General features: G+C 42.3%; 1 protein-coding gene and 1 long non-coding RNA gene across 6 annotated transcripts in view; one reads left to right on the top strand and one right to left on the bottom strand.

Annotated features, from left to right (window-relative positions):
- Nucleotides 1-20256, bottom strand: part of LOC109431022 (synaptosomal-associated protein 25) — a 257831-nt gene that overhangs the window by 193450 nt on the left and 44125 nt on the right. The window lies entirely within an intron of this gene.
- LOC134286081 (uncharacterized) lies at nt 16264-18338 on the top strand. Its single transcript, XR_009996841.1, has 3 exons — nt 16264-16653; nt 16719-17139; nt 17202-18338. It is a non-coding gene; the product is annotated as an uncharacterized LOC134286081 (long non-coding RNA).

The following is a 20256-nucleotide window of genomic DNA, read 5'->3' as shown; positions in this document are numbered from 1 at the left end:
TGTTGTTAGTTGAATTTTTGAGCACCCCTATTTTCTTTCTCTTTGAATGTATTTCAAAACGATAAATGATTCTTTTTGTTCTTTTTTATTTCTGCTACGGCAACACTTAACTTTGTTCAATAAAGTCATTACTGTACCATCACTCGTGAAGTACACTCGTGTTTGGTGTGTTCTCGAAGAACGCGGAATTTCCGAAAACCGAAATTACAGTCCACTACTCCCGGCGGGGATCATGTGTGGTCCATCGATCCGGATTTTATCGTAAAAACCAGTGTTACGGAGTGATGAAGAGTTTCCGTCGCGAAATTAGTGAAATCCAAGAGCATTCGCCCGTCGCAGATCGGTCGAGTGTAACGAGGAGTGGCAGCCATCTTGCGCTTCACGCACTCGTTCGTAGTGAAAACGTAGTTAGTGAAATTCGCGAACATTCGTCCGTCGCAGACCGGCCGAGTGTAACGGACAGCCGTCTTGCAAGTGCTTGTTCGTCTTGAGCAGATTTGGTGCATTCGAGCATTCGCCCGTCGCAGACCGGCCGAATGTAACGAGGTGTTAGCGGTCATCGTGTGTGCCCGACGCCCTCGTTCGTTGTGAATATGTGAGAGTGTGCTGGCATGATCCACACTCCGAAGAAATTATCCTCCGTGGAGGAACAGAAGCTCCAGCAAAAGAAGAAAGAAGAAACCAGAATCATGGATGATCAATTGAAAGTGTACGTTCATCAGAGGGGGGCAGTGAAGGGGAAGCTCACCCGAGTGAAAAACGCATTACAACACAGTGAGGATGATCCGAATCCGAACATTGCGAATGTTCATTTCTTGCGCGCTCATCTGCGTACAGTGGAGACATGTTATAGTGAATTTAATGACCTGCAAAACAAAATCTATGCGTTGCCCCTCTCTGATGAACGTAGATCGGAGCAAGAAGATAAATACATCGAATTCGAATCGCTTCATACCGATTTGAATATTCGCATCAACATTCTGCTGGAAAAAGCGACGAAGCCGGATGTCACGCAGCTACCGGCTCCGGGAGGTGCTCCAACGATTGCTACGTCTGTTCAGACCTACTTGCCTCCCCTGCAAGCGCCTCTACCGACATTCGACGGGTCCTACGACAAGTGGTTCTCGTTAGTGAACAATAATGATTATGATGCCGCGTGGAAGTTCCTCACCGACCGGTATGAGGACAGGCGTCTTATCATGGATAAGCACATTGAAGCCTTGACGAATCTTCCGAAGGTAGCTAAGGAGAGCTCCAAGGACATGCGGAAATTGATCGATACCTGCACGAAAAATGTAGAGGCGCTCAAGAATCTGGCTTTGCCGGTCGCCGGTTTGGGAGAGCAAATACTGCTGCACCAAATAACGTCGAAGTTGGACAAGAGCACCCGAGTCGTTTGGGAGGGACGGCAGAAAAAAGGCGTGTTCCCGAAGTACGATGCGACGATCGACTTCCTGCAAGAGCAGTGCAGGATTATGGAGAAGATTGACATCAACACCAAATCAATGATGGAAAGTGCCAAAGTGAAGACAGTGAACAAAACCCACTCGTTGGTGGTTACGAATGAACACAAGAAAGACAATAAGTGCTCGTTGTGTAAATACAATCATGAACTCTGGAGGTGTGATCAGTTTAAGCAAATGAGTGTGAGTGATAAATACAGTGCTTTGAAGAAATTGGGCTCTTGCTTCAATTGCCTACAACGGGGACACCGAACGACCGTGTGCCCATCCTCGCACAACTGTCGCGACTGTGGCAAACGTCACCACACTTTGCTGCATAGTGACGGTTCCCCGAACGTTGCGACGATGGAGCCGGTGGGAAAACCGAATAACGAAACGCAGCCGAAAGCAGCTTCCAATAAGAACCCCGAAATCACCGCATCTGAATCAGCGATGACATTGTGTTCCAGTACCACGTCGTCATCCAAGCAGACACTTCTATCTACTGCCATTGTTATGGTCCACGGCAGCCGTAGTGCCGTCTATTCGTGTCGTGCGTTGCTGGATTCGGCCTCGCAGACACATTTCGTAACGGAACGGTTGGCGAATTTGCTATCGCAGAGGAAGGAGCCCGTCGATTATTTGGTCAGCGGCCTGAACGATAGCAACACGCGTCTGAGGCACAGGATTCGTACAACCGTCAAATCTCTAGATGGAAGTTTCGCCACGGAGCTGGATTTCTTGATTGCTTGTTACGTTTGGATTTAAGTATGAAAGTTTATGTTATGTTTTATTCAGCGAAGTCATCAAATTGTCGATTGTATTCACCGCTTGTTAAAAACACATTGAAATTTCCTTTTGTTTGTAAAATAAACATGCCTTATTAGGGCTAGAATTAATTCACACCTGACCCACTGTGCACCTTTGCCATGTTTCGCTTGAATATCTACCGCCCAAATATTTTCCATTGGGCCGAACATTTGAACGCATTCTCCAGAGTGACAGTACTGCGGTAAAATAGAAAAAATCCAACGGGGTTGCGGTGGTTTCGACCGCCGCAGTCGTTCCGCAAACGTCAAAAGTGCTCGGTTCACGCTAAAAAGCTCTCACTCACTTGGTTGCCATAAAATTCAAAAATAATGAAAATTGTTTCATTTATGGTTTATGGAATCGCAATTGCTGCCACAACATGTAACTTATTTCTAAACTATATTAGGTGTAGTTTTAGCACGATAGTATGCAGCTGTACGCCATTAAACATAATTTAGATTCTCATCTATTTATTTTTGTTTCAAGGTTGTGTGCATACTTTTTGAAGTGTGCAGCAGTTTGACGTTTGCGGAACAGGTCTTCTTTGTCTTCTTCACTCCGCCAGGTTGGAAGATTTCTCTGAATAAGCAATATGAACCGAACTGTCAGAAAAAGAAACGCCGATTGGGAAAAACGTCAAAGAGGAAATCATCACAAAAGGGGGATAAAAAAGAGAACGCGACGATCAACTGGCCTTTTTTTTCCGGGACAGTCTTCTCCCAGTACGGACGGAATAATTCCAATTGAGTCGATGGGACAATCCGGTGTCGCGCGCGTGTAGCGGAAACAACGGTCAAGTGATCGCGCTAAAGACCGCAATGTGGAAATCCCGGAACGGTGACGGACATTCGCGTCCTGAATGCGATAGCTGGAGCCTCGATGACAGCAAGACGCTAAAGCAGTGTTTGGACGAAAAAGTGATCAGTGAACCACTCGGCAGTTTTTCTTCCCTTCTGTTAGTTCTGTTTCAATTACCAAGCGGTGTATGTTCTCTCGTCGAGTCGCATGGTTCACGAAGGAACACAAAGAGGATACTCCGATATAAACAAGCTGCGGCGATGAGCGGGCATCGCTAAGTGTAACACTTACCGATGATCGCTCATCGTTGGCTTGGGACAACTGTGAATAATCGTTATTTTAATCAGTATTTAATGCGTTTTCACTTTAAAAACGTGAAATACTATTTAATTTAACTGTATTCATGACGTTGCAGGTTGTGTAGTCACAATAAAAAAAGAATTATGGCAATAAAATATTCTTACCGAATGCATCGCTTTCATTAGCATCATCGAGCATCTTCTCTCTTGATTGCGCTCTCGTATCGAACCGGGCAAGAGAATGAACAGCATTTCGGGGAGCGTTCCCGATCATGTTGGTTCATGAAATGTTACATTCGCGAATGTATCACTTGCTGAGCATGGACCATTCAGTGGTTCGCGATAAAAATCCACACACTGCGCTAAAGTGGAACACGCTCTTTGGATGGACGAAGACGGAAGCCAGGATCGGATCAGTGAGCAACGGCTGTGAGAAAGAACGACGAGGTGCCGATGGCTCGAGTAGGCGTCGAAGGCGCAGTCAAGGCTGCAATAAGATCGAGGGGAAGTTGTACGGACGAACATCCGCTCGAAGGATGCTGACGGGCTTGCAATGCTGGAGAACACGAGAATCCGCCGGCCAACGCATGGAGCGAAGTGTCTGGGTAAGAGTGAGGCAGTGCGGGAGAACCAGGTGTGAAAGGTCGCTTGCTAGCGAGTGTCAGGGCCACGGTCAGGGCAAAAGCTAGGCTAGAAGAAGAATAAATGTTATAAATGTAATCCCGTTTTAATTATTGGGTCGCTCAGAAGAAAATTCCCAGTTTTTATGTAACATGCTCCTCGAATCACTGGTGACGTCCCGGTGAAAACTCTGGATGTCTCTGGCTGGCCAATACCGGATGAAATCAAGCTGGCTGACCCAACGTTCCATCAAAAAGGACGCATCGATATGTTGATAGGTGCTGAGATATTTTGGGACTTGCTGAAGAACGATCGGATTCGGCTTGCACCCAACCTACCAGTGCTGACAAATACGGAATTCGGATGGATTGTTGGTGGCGTTATCGACGAGGAAGACCCAGTTATCGCCCGCTCATTTTGCCAAACCACCGGTGAAGAGCGACTGGAAGACTTGTTGAGGAGCTTCTATCGTTTGGAGTCCTGCGACGAGTTTCAGACCACTACAACCAAAAGCGACGAAGAATGTTTGGACCATTTCAAGCAAACTCATTACCGAGACGAACAAGGCAGATACTTCGTTCGGCACCCGTTCAACCCACGGAAGGATCAGTTGGGCGATTCTCTAGATATGGCAACCCGCAGATTCTTGAACCTGGAGCGGCGTTTGGACAGACAACCAGAGCTGAAAGCGCAGTACTCAAACTTCCTCGATGAGTATGCCAGACTCGGCCACATGCAGCCGATTGTGGTCGACCAGAACGCAGATCCCGCATCCATGTTTTTTCTCCCGCACCACTGCGTGCTAAAACCTACAATCACTACTACAAAGCTGAGAGTAGTGTTTGACGGATCGGCGAAGAGCTCAACAGGCGTGTCAATCAACGATACACTGGAAGCTGGTCCGGTAGTTCAGCGAGATTTGACGTCGATTTTGATCAACTTTCGAGGATTCCGATATGTGTTGACTGTCGACGTTCCTATGATGTTTCGACAGGTTGGCGTTGCACCCCCCGATACGAGGTATCAGCTGATCCTGTGGCGGAAGAACAACGATGAGCCGTTGACCGTGTGGGAACTGCGAACGGTGACGTATGGCTTGGCTCCGTCACCTTTTCAAGCTACAATGGCTCTCAATCAAGTCGCCGATGATCACCGTGAGGATTTTCCAGAAGCGGCGTGTGCCATCAAAAAAGGAGCGTACATGGACGATGTTCTGACGGGAGCGAACACTTTACCGGAGATTTGTAAGTTACAAGAAGATGTTACCAGTCTTCTCTCGAAGGGCTGCTTCGGGACCCACAAGTGGTGCTCGAACGCAAAGGCAGTGATGGACCATGTTACCGACGAGTCTCGTGGAATCGACTTCGAAGTGAATGGAGACAATCTGAACACAACTGTGAAAACTCTAGGCGTGATCTGGAACCCCAGAGAGGATTGGTTTTCATTCCGGGTTCCTGTTGGCGATCCGGACACCTGCACAAGAAGGCAAATTCTCAGCGAAGTAGCAAGAATCTTTGACCCACTAGGAATGATAGGACCGGTTATCACATCGGCAAAGTTGATACTACGGGAAGTTTCGTTGCTGCAGACGGACTGGGATGATCCGGTTCCACAAGACTTGCTTCAAGTTTGGCGATCATTCCGAAGCGAGTTGGTACAGTTGAACGAGCTGCAGGTTCCTAGGTGGGTTTCAACCGACGGCGCAACAGTAGTGGAGTTGCACGGGTTTTCCGACGCATCCGACCACGCTTATGGCGCATGCGTATATACCCGTGTAGTTCGAGACGGTGCAGAAGCTACGATGCATCTGGTTTCGAGCAAATCAAGGATCCTTCCGAAGAAGAGCGGTAAGTCTAAACCCATATCCACACCTCGAGCTGAACTTCTAGCAGCTGTGCAGCTGTCGAAGCTGATAGACAAGGTGTTGCACGCCATCGACTTGAAAGTGGAATCGGTAAACCTTTGGACAGATTCCAAAATCGTCTACTGTTGGATAAAGAAACCTCCGCAAACTCTTCAGATTTACGTTTCCAATCGGGTTGCGGAAATACAACGGCTTACTGGTCACTTCCGGTGGCGCCATATTCCGACGAACGAAAACCCTGCTGATTACATTTCACGGGGCCAGCGGCCGCGAGACCTGATGAGAAACGAGATTTGGTGGAAGGGTCCGCCAATGCTGAGGACGATGACCGAAACCGATGAAGAACCGGAACTACCTGACGAAGAGCTGCCGGAATTGCGAATCAGCCTAGCGACGACGACCACGACCCCGAAAAGAATGGAGATATTTGACAGATTGAGCAATTTCGACGCGGTGCTGCAATCCATGGCCTACGTTGTACGGTTCGCAAGGTACATCATATCGAAGCGCAAATCGATCACCAAAGGACCACTAACATCGACCGAAAGAGCCCAGGCGTTAATTTTGGTGGTACGGTTGGTGCAAGAGGAGTGTTTCCAACCGGAGATCCAGGCGCTCAGGAAGAATAGCAAGACAAGGCATCGGCTGTGTGGCCTCAAACCATTTCTGGACCCGATGGATGGAGTATTGCGAGTCGGAGGCAGAATTAAGCACGCTTTCATCCCATATGACAGCCGTCATCAGATGCTGCTTCCGGCAAAACATCCCCTTACGGACGCGATGATCAGAAGCCAGCATCGTACCAATTTGCATATTGGTCAAAAGGGCTTGCTGGCCATCATCAGACAGCGATTTTGGCCGTTAAATGTCAAGACTACCATACGAAAGGTTATTCGAAGTTGCACTACCTGTTTCAAGGCTAATCCTATGAAAACAGTGCAACTAATGGGCGATCTGCCCCCATACCGCGTACGACCAGCTCCTACATTTTCCAACACCGGCGTAGATTTTGCAGGGCCATTCCTGGTCAAATCTACCTCCGTAGGACGAAAGCCTTTGATCACGAAATCGTACGTATGCCTGTTCGTGTGTATGTTGACAAGAGCCATACACATCGAGCTCGTCTCGGATTTAACGACCGAAGCATTCCTCGCCGCCCTGCGGCGGTTTACTAGTCGACGTGGAGTGCCCAACAGAATGTTCTCGGATAATGCGACTAATTTCGTTGGTGCGCAGAATGAACTGGAGAGATTGGCCCAAACTTTTTGCACCATTTCATTGCAGAAAAGGAGAATTGACCTTCTCACCATACTAAAATTCAGCTCATTACTACAAATCTAGTACTACACCGAGCGTGCCCCATTACCCTACATCGAATGCGTGAAACCTCTGCCGTACGACCTGTGCTTTTAAACAGATCGAATTGGTTGGTAGTTCATACCAAACTTTTGCCAGTCTTGGTAAGGTGGTATGAACTACCAATCAAGCCGATCTGTTTAAAAGCGCAGGTCGTACGGCAGAAGTTTCACGGATTCGATGTATTTGTTCAATACATGGCCCACTAGCCTAATTTCACCTTCTATGAATTTTCATACTTGTTCGCAACCTAGCGAATACTATCATATCTATCATTTCATTATCCACTTTGATCTCTACTCCCTTACACTCTGAGTATAAAAAGATCGATATAGCCATAAAATAGAATACGGTCGATATTAGCTAATAGGAAGACACGCCGCGATATATGCATACCCCTATGAACGGAGTGTGAATGCCGAAAAAGCTACCGATCGATAGAACTTGTGATGAAAACAGAACAATACATAGGCAGTCCGGTGCCTGAAACTTTTGCCCTACTTGGTAAGGTGGTATGAACCAAGCCGATTTGTTTAAAAGCACAGGTCGTACGGCAGAAGTTTCACGCATTCGATGTATTTGTTCAATACATGGCCTACTTGCCTAAGGTTCTACCCCGTTAGACCGAAAGCCGTTAGGCCGAATCTCGTTAGGCCGAAAGGGTCGTTAGACCGAAAGGGTCGTTCGGCCGAATATGCCATTAGGCCGGATGGGTCGGGTCGTTAGGCCGAAGTAAAATTTCAGATGAAAAAGTTGATAGCTATAATACGCGTATGAGTTAAATCTGTTGGTAAAACAGCCTATGTTCAGAAGAAGAAGGAACTCTGATGAAAAAGTTAATGGCTGCAATCATTATAATAATAAAAAAGCAGCCTATTTTCAAAAGAAGGAAAAAATTCCGATGAAAAATTTAGTACCTGTTATGTTCATAGTGAGTATAACTGTTAGGCTAGAAGAAAAGCATATGTACAGAAGAAGGAAAAACTCTTATGCAAAAAATAATGACTGTAATACTTATAATGAGTAGAAAAGTTGAACTAGAAAGAACAGCCTATTTTCAAAAGAAGGAAAAATCTCCGATGAAAAATTTAATTCCTGTAATGCTCATAGTGAGTAGAACATTAAAACTACAAAGAACAGCCTATGTTTAAAAGAAGGACAAATCCCCGATGATAAATTTAATTGCTGAAATGCTATATTTATTCTTAACCACTTATGCTTACAGCTTTTTTGTCCACGTAAGCAATTGGGTTTTTAAATTAAGAATAAAATATTGATTTTTTGATTTTATTCGAAAGAGCACCTTTTTATAAGCCAGTATGATTTTTTTCAGATTTTTAAAACTTTATTTTGATACCTAAATTCAATTACAAAAAGATTTTTTGAAATCACCTTTTGACAGCTGGGCAACTGCTTGACAGCTCCGCCCAGTACGAAATGCGACGAGGGGTGATTCGACAAATCGCTCCCATACAAACTTTAAATCGATTTTTAAATAGGTTCCCGGGTACCAAAGTTCATGAAAATTTGGATTTCGGCTCAGTTTGGCATGTAGATTGTGAATATGGAATTATCTCAACACCACTAAAGAAGCCAATTCCAATTGGCAGCTGAGCTTACACTTTGTACAGCGCCTAAATGTATTCTATTTTACAAGTTTGAACTGGTTGCCTTTGCGCTGTTTCCTTTTTTGTATCCTGCTCAAGGTACAATGATGAGCACGATGATGTTGATGCTTTAAGTTAGGTATAATAGCCTTTTCAATTTGTATTACATTCATTTACAAGTAGTATAATTATGTTGACAATGTTACTGTATTGAATATCTTTATCCTGTCGATAGCTTTGGTTGTGCCCGTTCATCATAACTCTTTGTTTCTGACTACAAAACAAGCTTTTTCGAGATTCTGTATTATAAATCTTTTCTACTTCGCCTCCCAAATTGATTTCCCCCACTGTTCCCCTATGACGTCGACTTTCCTCATGTTTATTTCGTTTTGTCCAATTTTTCTTTTGGCCTAACGACCCTTTCGGCCTTCCGGCATTCGGCCTAATTTGCGATTCAGTTTGTTGTGGTGATTTCCAGGTGTAACGATACGGGAGGCTGTGCTGGAAGAAGGTGCTACGAATGGCCATGTTCTTGGAGGCAGCGAAATCGATGAGGCTTAGGCCATTTTCGTTCGCCAGCTGGTGGGCGCTGAACTTTCCAATCGTCGGTCTGAATTCCTCCTTCTGGCCTACCTGAGCGTTTAGGTCGCCTATGATGATCTTGATGTCGTGGTTTGGGAAGCGGTCGTCGTACTCGCGTTCGAGCTGCGCGTAAAATGCGCCTTTGTCATCATCAGTGCTTCCGGAGTGAGGGCTGCGCACGTTTATTATGCTGATGTTGAAGAATCGTTCCTTGATCCTCAACCTGCACATTCTTTCGTCGATCGGTCACCAACCAATCACGCGTCTCTGCATGTCGCCCATCACTATAAAAGCTGTTCCCAGCTCACGTGTGTTGCCGCAACTCTGATAGATGGTATGATTACCTCTAAACGTTCGCACCATAGATCCTGTCCAACACACCTCCTGCAGCGCCACGATTCCGAACCCGCGGTTCTTCAGTATATCGGCGAGTATGCGGGTGCTCCCGATGAAGTTGAGAGATCTGCAGTTCCACGTACCGAGTTTCCAACCGCAAGTCCCTTTTCGTCGCTGTGGTCGTCGCCATTGGTATCGGTTTGGTATTCGCAGGGCCTGACACCAACCCACTAACCCAGGGAGCTGGGCTTACCTTCCCGGAAGCTACGGGTTCTGCATTGGCATTTCCTCCAACTACAGTGCTAAATAGTTAGGCTTAAGTGCCAGTCTATAAGTCATAAACGCTCTAAATTTTATTGCATTCGGATCATTTTATCCGAAAAAGTTGGATATCGAGTTATGAAGGCTTTTACATACTAGAACCTTTCTAAACTCATGTAGAATAGCCCGATGTTTCTCAAATTTGGACTACAGGTCGGACTCGATTATCCGGAGACTCGATTATCCGGGATTCGATTATCCGGAATTTTAGACTCGATTATCCGCAGTATTTTTTATTGAGATTTTTTTAATATTTTAATGCAGAAATTCAAAATCGTTTAATATTATAATACTGTGCTGACCCGATTTTGGGAGGCCTCGATTGCGATTTCTCCAGATATTGTCGGTTTTCTGATCCGATTGTGTTAGTTTTTTTACAAGAAAAATATTTTACATTCAGCATACCATTTTATAATCAATGTTAACATAAGTTGATATATTTTGGAGTCATATACAAATTACGTAACAAACAAATCTCTCATTACTTTTGAAAAGAGCCTAACAGTTTAAAAATTATTTTGAGCGAAAAAATGCTAAATTTGCGACTGTTTTCAAAATATAATTTACGGTATCCTTTGATAACAAACGCCAATCCAGGAATTTCCAAAATAATGTCTGCAGAGATTCCTTCGGTTATTACTGCTGGGATTCCTATAGAATTTCCAGAGATTTTTTTAATGATGAATTCCCGGTATAGACTTCCAGCGGTTTGAAGCATCCTAATAAGATGAATTCCTCTTGGTATTTCTCCAAGAATTCCGTATGGAATCCTTCAGTCCGCCTGGGATCTCTTCGGGAATTACTGCTGCAGATTTTTCCTTACCTTTCTTTACCTAGAATGCCACCAGGGTTTCCTCTATAAATTTCCTAAGAATTATTCTTGCGTTTCTTGAAAAGATTTCTCGCAGGATTTTTCTAAAGTTTCCTCCAGAATTTGCTGTTAGTGGAGCATAAGAAGTCCTTTAGGGAGGAAGTCCCAAAAGTACTGCTGGAATTTCCCCAAGGATTATTCCAGGAGCTCATTTTCCTTGAATTTCTGCAGAAACTCGTGCTTGGATTTCTACAGAGTTTCTTCCAGATATTCCTCAAGATATTTTTAGGGATTTCTCCAGGAACTCCCAGATACCCGAGCAACCAATACTCCAAAACCTCCATTTAGGTAATGAGTCGGGACTGCCTAAATAGAATTTTTACCTAAATGGATTCCTTTTATTACCGAAATGAAGTACATGGTTGCAAAGAAGTTTAATAAGGGAGAGTGACTTGAATAGGAAATTTTTAATGAGGGTCATGCGGAGTTTCAGAGAACTTTCAAGGGATTTTCAGGAGGGGAGGGGCTGCAGGGGCGTTTTCGGGAGTTTTGGAGGGTCTCAGCTGACAATTGTCATTCAAATGACTAGTTGGGCACGGAACACAAAAACCCTGCAAAATTCCGCCAGACTGAAAAAATATTGAATGTCGGGTCAATTTTATCATATGTTGGGCCACGTGTTAGGTCGCCAAAATAAAAACAGGTGAATGATAGGTTAATGTCGGGTATGACGTCATCAATTATGGTAAAAGCTTTAAACCTACAACACCACATATTATGCTTCCTAGCTGGGGCTCAATTGAATGATATATGCCTTTACTGAAGCTGGAGCTGATTATCAATTGCATGAGTGGTTGCCTATCTCATCTGGAAACGTCGTTTGATACTGACACTTCGCCACACTGAAGGGGGTGGGGGTTAGTTGAGGTACATCTCTTAAGGACAAACGTCTTGAAATCCAGCTTCAACAGTGTATCAGAACTTCAGACGCACAAGTCTCAAGAAGCAAGCTTCAAACAACAGTGCATTTTATTATTCTGTTCTTGCTCACTCGTAATAAGCCTGAAATAAGAAGATCAGGAGCACTGGTTTCGTATACGAAGAGATTTGTGCGCTTGAAATCGTGAGTAGGTGCCAAAGTCGGCCATTTTGGCGGCCATTTTGGGATTCTAACAAGTCTGTCCTTAACACTGACCTAACCTGACTTAATTTTGACCATTTATGACTTATATAATGAGCTATGAAAAACCATTGTTTTAACTTAAAAGTCCCAACATAGGGTAATTCATGTATTTTGGACAGGCTGAGGACAACGTTGGAAAAATCGTCCCCTAGCTTCCTTAGGAAGCAATTGATTATTTTGCAAAGTTACTTATACGCGTATAATATGATTGTACTTTGCGTTCCTGGTGACAAAAACCTTAACGAAAGCATTTTAAGCTGAGAAAATCACAATTTGCAATCGCCTGTTAGAATTGCATTTTGGACACCGAATATATGTTTTGGACACACTCTGGTATATATAATTTGGACAGGGCAAGTATCTCAATGTTTAGCCATGTGTACTGCTAAATCATGAAAGTAGCATAAATGACCAATTATTTTCTTGCAAATAATCAAATTTCTCCTCTTAACAGGCATCTTTTTTGATAACTATTACAGTTTTTGCTAAAATCGAGAAGATATCGCTAGACCCACAGAATACGCCTCCAAGTATGCAATCGCAGAACATCCCCATGTACAGGGGATAGACAAAATGATCGGGACATGCAAAATTTGCCCTCCTCAAAAAATATTCAAATAGCTGTAACTTTTCGAAAAGTGCATCAAATTTTCTCAAATTTTTACTGTAAGTTGATCAACTAGTTGTGTATCAGTGGACAAAATTTGAAAAAGATCGGGCTATTCTGCACGAAGTTATAAAGATTCTAGAAAAAGGTATATTTATCCGATAGCCAACTTTGAGCTGTTATATGTCTGGATTCAATGAACCGAATGCAATGAAATTTTGACCATATAAGACTTATATAATGCGCTCTGAAAAACTTTTGACTCAACTTGAAATTATTAACAAGAGAAAAAGTTATAGTTATATATTACCAGTAGAAAACATGCAATGTATTTTGGACACCACCTATTTTAAGCGTTCTAGATGAATGTTAAGAGATTGGCTGCCTAATGCTTCTTTATTGAACATATTTCATTGCAATAAGGCATTTAAATTTCTTACAATTATTATTTCAACGTTTTTGGGGTGAATATTGTATGTGACTGTAAAGTGTATGTCGTCTTGCATACCTGTGCATTTGAGGGGTTTTAGTGAAACAATTTACATTTTAGATAATTTTGAAGTAAATTCGTTATTGTTAAGCGTATTTTCAACGTAAGTCATCAGAATAGGGTCTGCTTGATTCAATAATCGATATTAAGAAGTATCTACTTTAATTAGCTCTCCGGTACAAGACGTATATTGCCGTGCATGTCCAAATTACATACATGTCCAAATTATATTTTTTACCCTACCCGCCAATAAATTGAAAAAGTAATGGGATAAATGAAATCTCTATAACTTTTTCTCTTGTTAAAAATTACAGGTTTAGTCAAACGTTTTTCAGAGCTCATTACATAAGTCATGAATGGTCAAAATTTCATTGAATTCGGTTCATTGAATCCGGAGCTACTTATAACAGCTCAAAGTTGGCTATCGGATAATTATACCCTTTTCAAGAATCTTTACTTCGTGGAGAATAACCCGATCTTTTCCAAATTTGGACCATTGATACAAAACTAGTTGATGAATTTACAGTGAAAATTTGAGAACATGTGATGCTTTTTTCAAAAAGTTACAGCTAGTTGAACATTTTTTGATAAGTGAAAATTATGCCTGTCCCGATCATTTTGTCTATCCCCTGTACCTAATCTTAAATACTCCAACTGTTCTGAACACAATCAAATTCTATTTAGGTAACGTTACCTAAATGGAGGGACCTAAATAGATTTTACCTAAATGGATCCTACCTAAATGGAGATTTGAGTGTAACTCGTTGAGGTATTTTTGTCGATGACTCTATACCTTGTCTTGGAATGATATCTAATTCGTTCCTGCTCGGGTATAGATCTTCAGGATGTTGTCCATGGATTCCTCTGGGGATTTTTCAAGACATTTTTACAGAAATCTTTTATGAATTACAGCAACCTCTCTAAGGATTCCTCCAGTGATTTTTCCAGGGGCAAATCAAGAAATTCATTTAGAGAATTCTACAAATATTGTTATCGTTTTTGTACTAAGCGTGTTTTTGCGGAATTGACATTACCGCTCTCAGTACTACGTGTGTATCATATGCCCTAAATAAACATAAACCGTGTGATCTCCCCGTCTTGTTGTTTCACTTGTCCACCTCGTGCAGTCTTGTTGCTCCACTTGTCCACCTCGTGTCCCTTCGAAAATTGTCTGTATGTATCGTTACAGGTTGTTTGTCCACTCTACGTTTGACCAGCAGCAATACGCCACACCAAGCTGTCACGTGTCAACGAAAAACCCCATCACCCTATCCCTTCCTCAAATATTTTTGTTCCCCCTAACCTCGATCAAGCCGCGAGTTTTTCGTTTCCCCAAAATAACATAGTTTATAAGACAAAAACATGAAATTGTAAATAGTTTTAACTGAATTCGGCTCCGTTATGCCTGTTGGCGCATGAGCCTTAAATAAATGATTAAGTAAAAAAACCCTTCACAATCGCTCTTCAACTGTATTGTTTCCTTTGATAGAATCAGAACCTTTTTATGGAGTTCAAAATTCACAAAAAAAAACTTTGCCGATTTTGTCAGCCTAAACTACAATCAAGGTCCCACTGTATGCAATATAGGGCACTGCATGAAATTGTCTCCTTCTCTTTCACTCTTACAGAAATTTTGTAAACAACAAGGCCAAGAAACGTCAAAATCCCATACAAGATCAAAACAGTGCAGTGCCCTATTTCAAAGGAACGCCTATAACTTACGTCACGCTTTAGGAGGAGAGGGGGAATTCAACATAGAGTGATGACCAATACAAAAAACTTCAGGGGTCTCATTAAAACAGTAGTCATACTGGAAAGGAAAAAAATAACAATTTTGAGTTACGTAATTTATGGACGTCCCCTAATTCAAATTTCTGGCTACGTCACTGCTTCATGCACATAAATTAACAAAAACATATACTTTTCCATACGTTTTCAAATTCCAATTTAATATTTTTTTCGTGATTCGATTATCCGGAGAATTCGATTATCCGGAGTGAAATAAAAATCAATACTCCGGATAATCGAGTCCGACCTGTATTGATAAATAATACTAGTTTACAAAATCAAATACAAAATAAAGTCGCGAACTTCTGTCAACTATCAAAATTTTTGAAGCGCTGATTTCGAAACCGTGCTTCAAAAAATTTTAAGTAGAACAGTTTTTGAGTTATAGCTCAATTTCTATAATATGAAATTTACTAGAATTCAAATATTTTGCGTTTCGTTCAACTAGTTTTTAAATCTTTTTCCATAAATTAAAAGCTGAATATAATACCATTCGATCTCCTTAATGCAGGTTTTGCGTCAGATTGATGAATTTGAAGATATTGGCGAGTTTTAGGAACGGTCACCTTAAGTTTTATCAAAATTTCCAAATGAAGAAATGTATTTTTTCCAATACGAAAAAACAGTAAAAAAAAAACTTTCTAAACGTTTATTTGACATATCATATGTAGGCGAGGTACAGCAAAAAAAATCAGCTCAATTGGAGCATTGATTACGGAGAATGAGATGTGTGAAGTGAGCGACTGTGCTTGAAAATGGAACTAAAATTGATTCCAAATCATCAATCTTGTATGGAAAGTCGAAAAAATGTCCGCTCTACTGTAATTTTTTTCCTTCGCGTTTTCGAACTCAGAACTTGATTCTACGCCAAAAATGATCATCAGCTTACCGAGTTCAAAAATGCTGTAATCTAGTGTAATTAGTTGATCAATTTACATTGACGATTTGAGAATTTGTGATGCATTTAGTTACAATTAGTTGACCATTTTTTGAAAAGTGGAAATTATGTCTACCCCGATCATTTTATTGTCTATTCCCTGTATGTTTAAAAAATCAAAATCGTTCCATCATCGCATCAATGGATCACTAAAATAACTAAAACGGCCGCTATGAAACGAACAGATAGCGCCACCGTAGCCTTGTGTGTTTGACGTAACTCGACTGCTGTCACTGTGTTACCGTCCATATACGGTGGCGCTTTTGTTTTGATGCGGTGAGTAGCGGAAAAGTCGGCTTCAATGATCCATTGTCGCGCGTGCTCTGGGCATTCCGCAGCTGGTGCTAATACTATTTTAACCGTTTTATGGACAGCGATTGCTTGTTTATAGTTCAAAATTAACTTCTAGCGTTGGCAGTCTCCAGACTATTTAGCTGACTGATTGTGTTGGGATTTGCACTGCGTTCGATGTGTTTATTTAAATGTTCGCTCCATTAAATGGCCACACCTACTCACCTACAATTACCTGTACACTTTAGGTGTTCTTATCTACCGAACTGATAAAAGCAGGATAAATTCACATTCAACCTAAACCGAGGCACGTCGTCGTTCCAGCAGTTAACATGCTTTTTTTAGGCGTCGTCGCCGTCGTAGTCGTTCATTGTTCGGGGCACACATTTGCATTTAGACGCAACATCGACGGCCAATTTAGAACTTAGAGGGAGAAGCGCGGGCTGTTCGAACATGTGCGCGCCGCTGCTGACGACGAAGACGCTCAGCGCTCGAACGTGTTTTGATGGAGTATGTTTTTCGAGTGTTCAATGTGCGCTGTTATAGAGTTACACGAACTTCTCCTCTACACACAGGCTCTGGTTTCGCGGGGGATGAGATCATAAGTTTATATAGTATTTCGATGTACGGAAAATATATCGTTGGTTGGCTCACATACAAGACGCCGCCATCATCAGTCATCGAAAGTCGCTCCGGTTAATTGAAAGCATAGATTCGTCGTGATACTTATTTGAAGCAGGCTGATCTAAGCAGCAGGCTGTGATGCGCGCAAAAATAGTGTCAAATAGATTGGATCTAAGCGTGCGATGATTAATTTCCGTCGACGGACCACACAAACAGCAACATGAACCGGATCCACTGACCTTCTCTCCAAAGAAGAATTAGAACAAATCGTCGTTTCTAGGCAAACTAGGGCTCAAATTAAGATGGCAGTGTTGATGTCCTACCACCGTTTGATAGAGAAAGATTCCCAACATGTGAGCTACTGCTGGAAAAGTAAGAACGCATTTGTTTTAAGCCTTTGAAGGTCTTTCTGATTAAGGCGCTTGTTTTTTTAGTGTCCATTCTGATAGTGCTGATCGTGACGGTAGCGTCCAGCTTGATAATAAGCTTCAGTTTGTATTCCTTGTGGGAAAGCTTTGGTTTGAATTGTTTTATGGGAGCAAATTTGAGTTTTGTGATTTCGTCGGAAGATTTCGGATATCTGCCAGGCACGGCTCAATTGAATCAGAACGGAAGACATTCGCGACAAATTTTGCAAGAAAATTCAACGGACGAGAAATGTAAGTAGTTAATAGTAAGTTATCAAGTGTAATTAAGGGTGATGTCGATCGGTGTGGGGAACATTTTTGTCGGCTTTGAACTTAAAACTAGTTGTGAACTACTTTATTCTAATCTGAATATAGGTCAAATATTAAATGATATGTTGAAAAGTTTAGGTAGCTATAAAACTTCACATCTTCTTTACATATTTTTGTATTACATTTTCTACCAATGACAACGAACCATATTGCCGAACGCGCAGGTATTCAGCAAGACCCTGATGAAGGTAACGGGTTCAATTCCCAGTCACTCTAGAGTTTTTTATTTAATTGATATATTGCTGACACCTTTGGGCATAAATGTAAAACAGTCATAGACAGAGAGAGTTCTTGATAAAAAAAAAACTGTGGAAGTTCTCATAGAACACAAGCTGGGAAGCAGGTTTTGAAGGCATCAACATCACGATGTTCTCCGTGCTGTCACTTGTCCGATAAAAGAGTAGAGTTTGACCGCTGGGCACCAGCAGGACCTGCTTAGCCGGCTCCGAACCCTTGGCCCATTTCTTGTTTAGCGCCTACACTAGTCACTCCACAAGTACACCTCCTCTGCAGCTTAGGGACGATTTCGCCGATGAAACGGCATCCCAGCTAAGTTGTCACGCATTGTGTGTACATGTACGTATTGTATTTAAATACGGTCTTGGCACAGTCATCAAGCATTGATTCCCGACCGATTAAAATGAAGGCAATCACTCATGCCTCATGCTCACTGATTCCCTCAGAGATGAACTACGGTTAAGTGGAGAAGGAAGCATTGGATCTGATTATTGCTGTCCCTCGCTTCCATGAAAGATGCTGTACGGATGCTACTAACTCCTGCAGACCGATCATCAGCCGCTTCTTAAAGTTTCCAATTCCAAACAGTATTCCTGTTTATACAGCGGGTCGATTAGGGCCAAGGGGCGAATCACTCTTTGAATATGCATTTGATTTGCATCTAATGTATGTAAATGCATTTTAGAAAATTTCCATCAACTTAGCATTGAAAGATTGAAATGTCGAGTGTCAAAGTCAAAGCGTATCTACTGAAGAAAGAAGTTATGATGTGTTTCCTGTTGATTCTCTCCCAAAAGTTAATTCTATTGGAATGGACAACTTGGACAGAAACCGTTTAATTGTAAGTAGTGAGGGAAACTCTATATTAAATTAACTATTGCAAACTCGAGAAACTTATGTCAAAAAAATCAATTGCAGGAACCGTTCTGGATAGAAACGATACTTGGGCAACCCCATAAGTTAAAAACATACTAGAAGTCGAGCTAGAAGTCAAGGATCTAACTGCGTCCAGCAAGGTTGGGGAGCTTACTGTGGAAGATGTAGATTCCCTTCAGTTAGAATAGAGAACCATAGGAAACGAGCGTCGAATGAAATATTAAAATGTGTTTTAATTCTAGTTGTTTTATTGTTAATATAAAATAATGAAATCTAAAAGCTTAAATGTCATTTTTTTTCCTTCTCTAAGCAATGGGGGATAATCACCTCAACATGAACGGAACATGTCCAGCTAGTATAGTATGGGGTAGGTCCGCCTTCTACAGTCAAAGTAGAATACAGTACTACACCCCCAACCCACTGAATACATTCCCATTGCGCCAAACCCTACGTCTGTCCGAGACCACCATTAATTTGGTGACAATCTGTGAGTCGTATCAGTATTCAAGTTATTGACAATTGTTTATTCTGATTGCCAATCATTTCTAGCGCTAGTTGAGGTTGTCAAAGTTTGTTGTTGACAACTGACTTGACAACAGTCAAGTATTGTAGCACACCATGGGTTGCTTGTTTGCTGAATGAATAAATTAATGCATGAAAATGCATTTAAATGCAACAATTTTTTTTTTTCATACATCAGATGTTTCAAGAGTGATCCACCCCTTGATTAGGGCCCATATAGCCGAGGTGGTAAACGCACGGGTATTCAGCATGACCATGCTGAGGGTGACGGGTTCGATTCCTGGTCGGTCCAGGATCTTTTCGTAAAGGAAATTTCCTTGACTTCCTTGGGCATAGAGTATCTTCGTGCCTGCCACACGATATACACATGCAAAATGCTCATTGGCAGAGGAAGCTCTCAGTTAAAAACTGTGGAAGTGCTCATAGAACACTAAGCTGAGAAGCAGGCTTTGTCCAGTGAGGACGTTACGCCAAGAAGAGGAGAGAAGAGGAGGGCAGCGGGTCGATTGGAAAGTTGGTACTTGACACTCCTGTCGTATGATTTCAACATCATGTATGTACGTATCAACGACAAACCTTGGCTATGCAAAATTCCTTTCGCAGCTGATGCCATCGCAACGTCGGTCAGATGAGGAATACGTGATAGATGCTGTAGACGTCGTACTCAAAGCGATAACAACTCTCACCATCAGCAACGTTCCAATCACGCACCAGATACGATTGATTGAAACGAAAAAAGATCTAGTTCTCTAGCAAGTAGCGAACTTCATCAAAGAGTGCTGGCTGGCCTATCAGGTCATGATTGCCGATCAAGATGTGAAAAAGTACTTCGACTTCGCCAGACGAAATGGATTTGAAATCATCGAAGAATCGACGTTCTGCTCTTTTCTACTGCCAACCCTCTCTTTCCGACACCCATCTTTCCATTCGCTGCGACAAATGCCGCCAATTCGAAGCAGGAGTTTCCTGTTCAAGCATTCGCCGGACGCCATCTACGGCGGATGGTAACCCGCATCTACGGCTAAGCTTATTGACTTGTGGTATACTTAATCGCGATAAAACTACGGAGTTCTGTGAGTATTTGAGGTAGTAACCTGTGTGCTTGGAAGTCTACACA

This window comes from Aedes albopictus, chromosome 1 (genome assembly GCF_035046485.1).
Source record: "Aedes albopictus strain Foshan chromosome 1, AalbF5, whole genome shotgun sequence".
NCBI lineage: Eukaryota > Metazoa > Arthropoda > Insecta > Diptera > Culicidae > Aedes > Aedes albopictus.
This window is presented reverse-complemented; position numbering and strand designations above follow the sequence as displayed.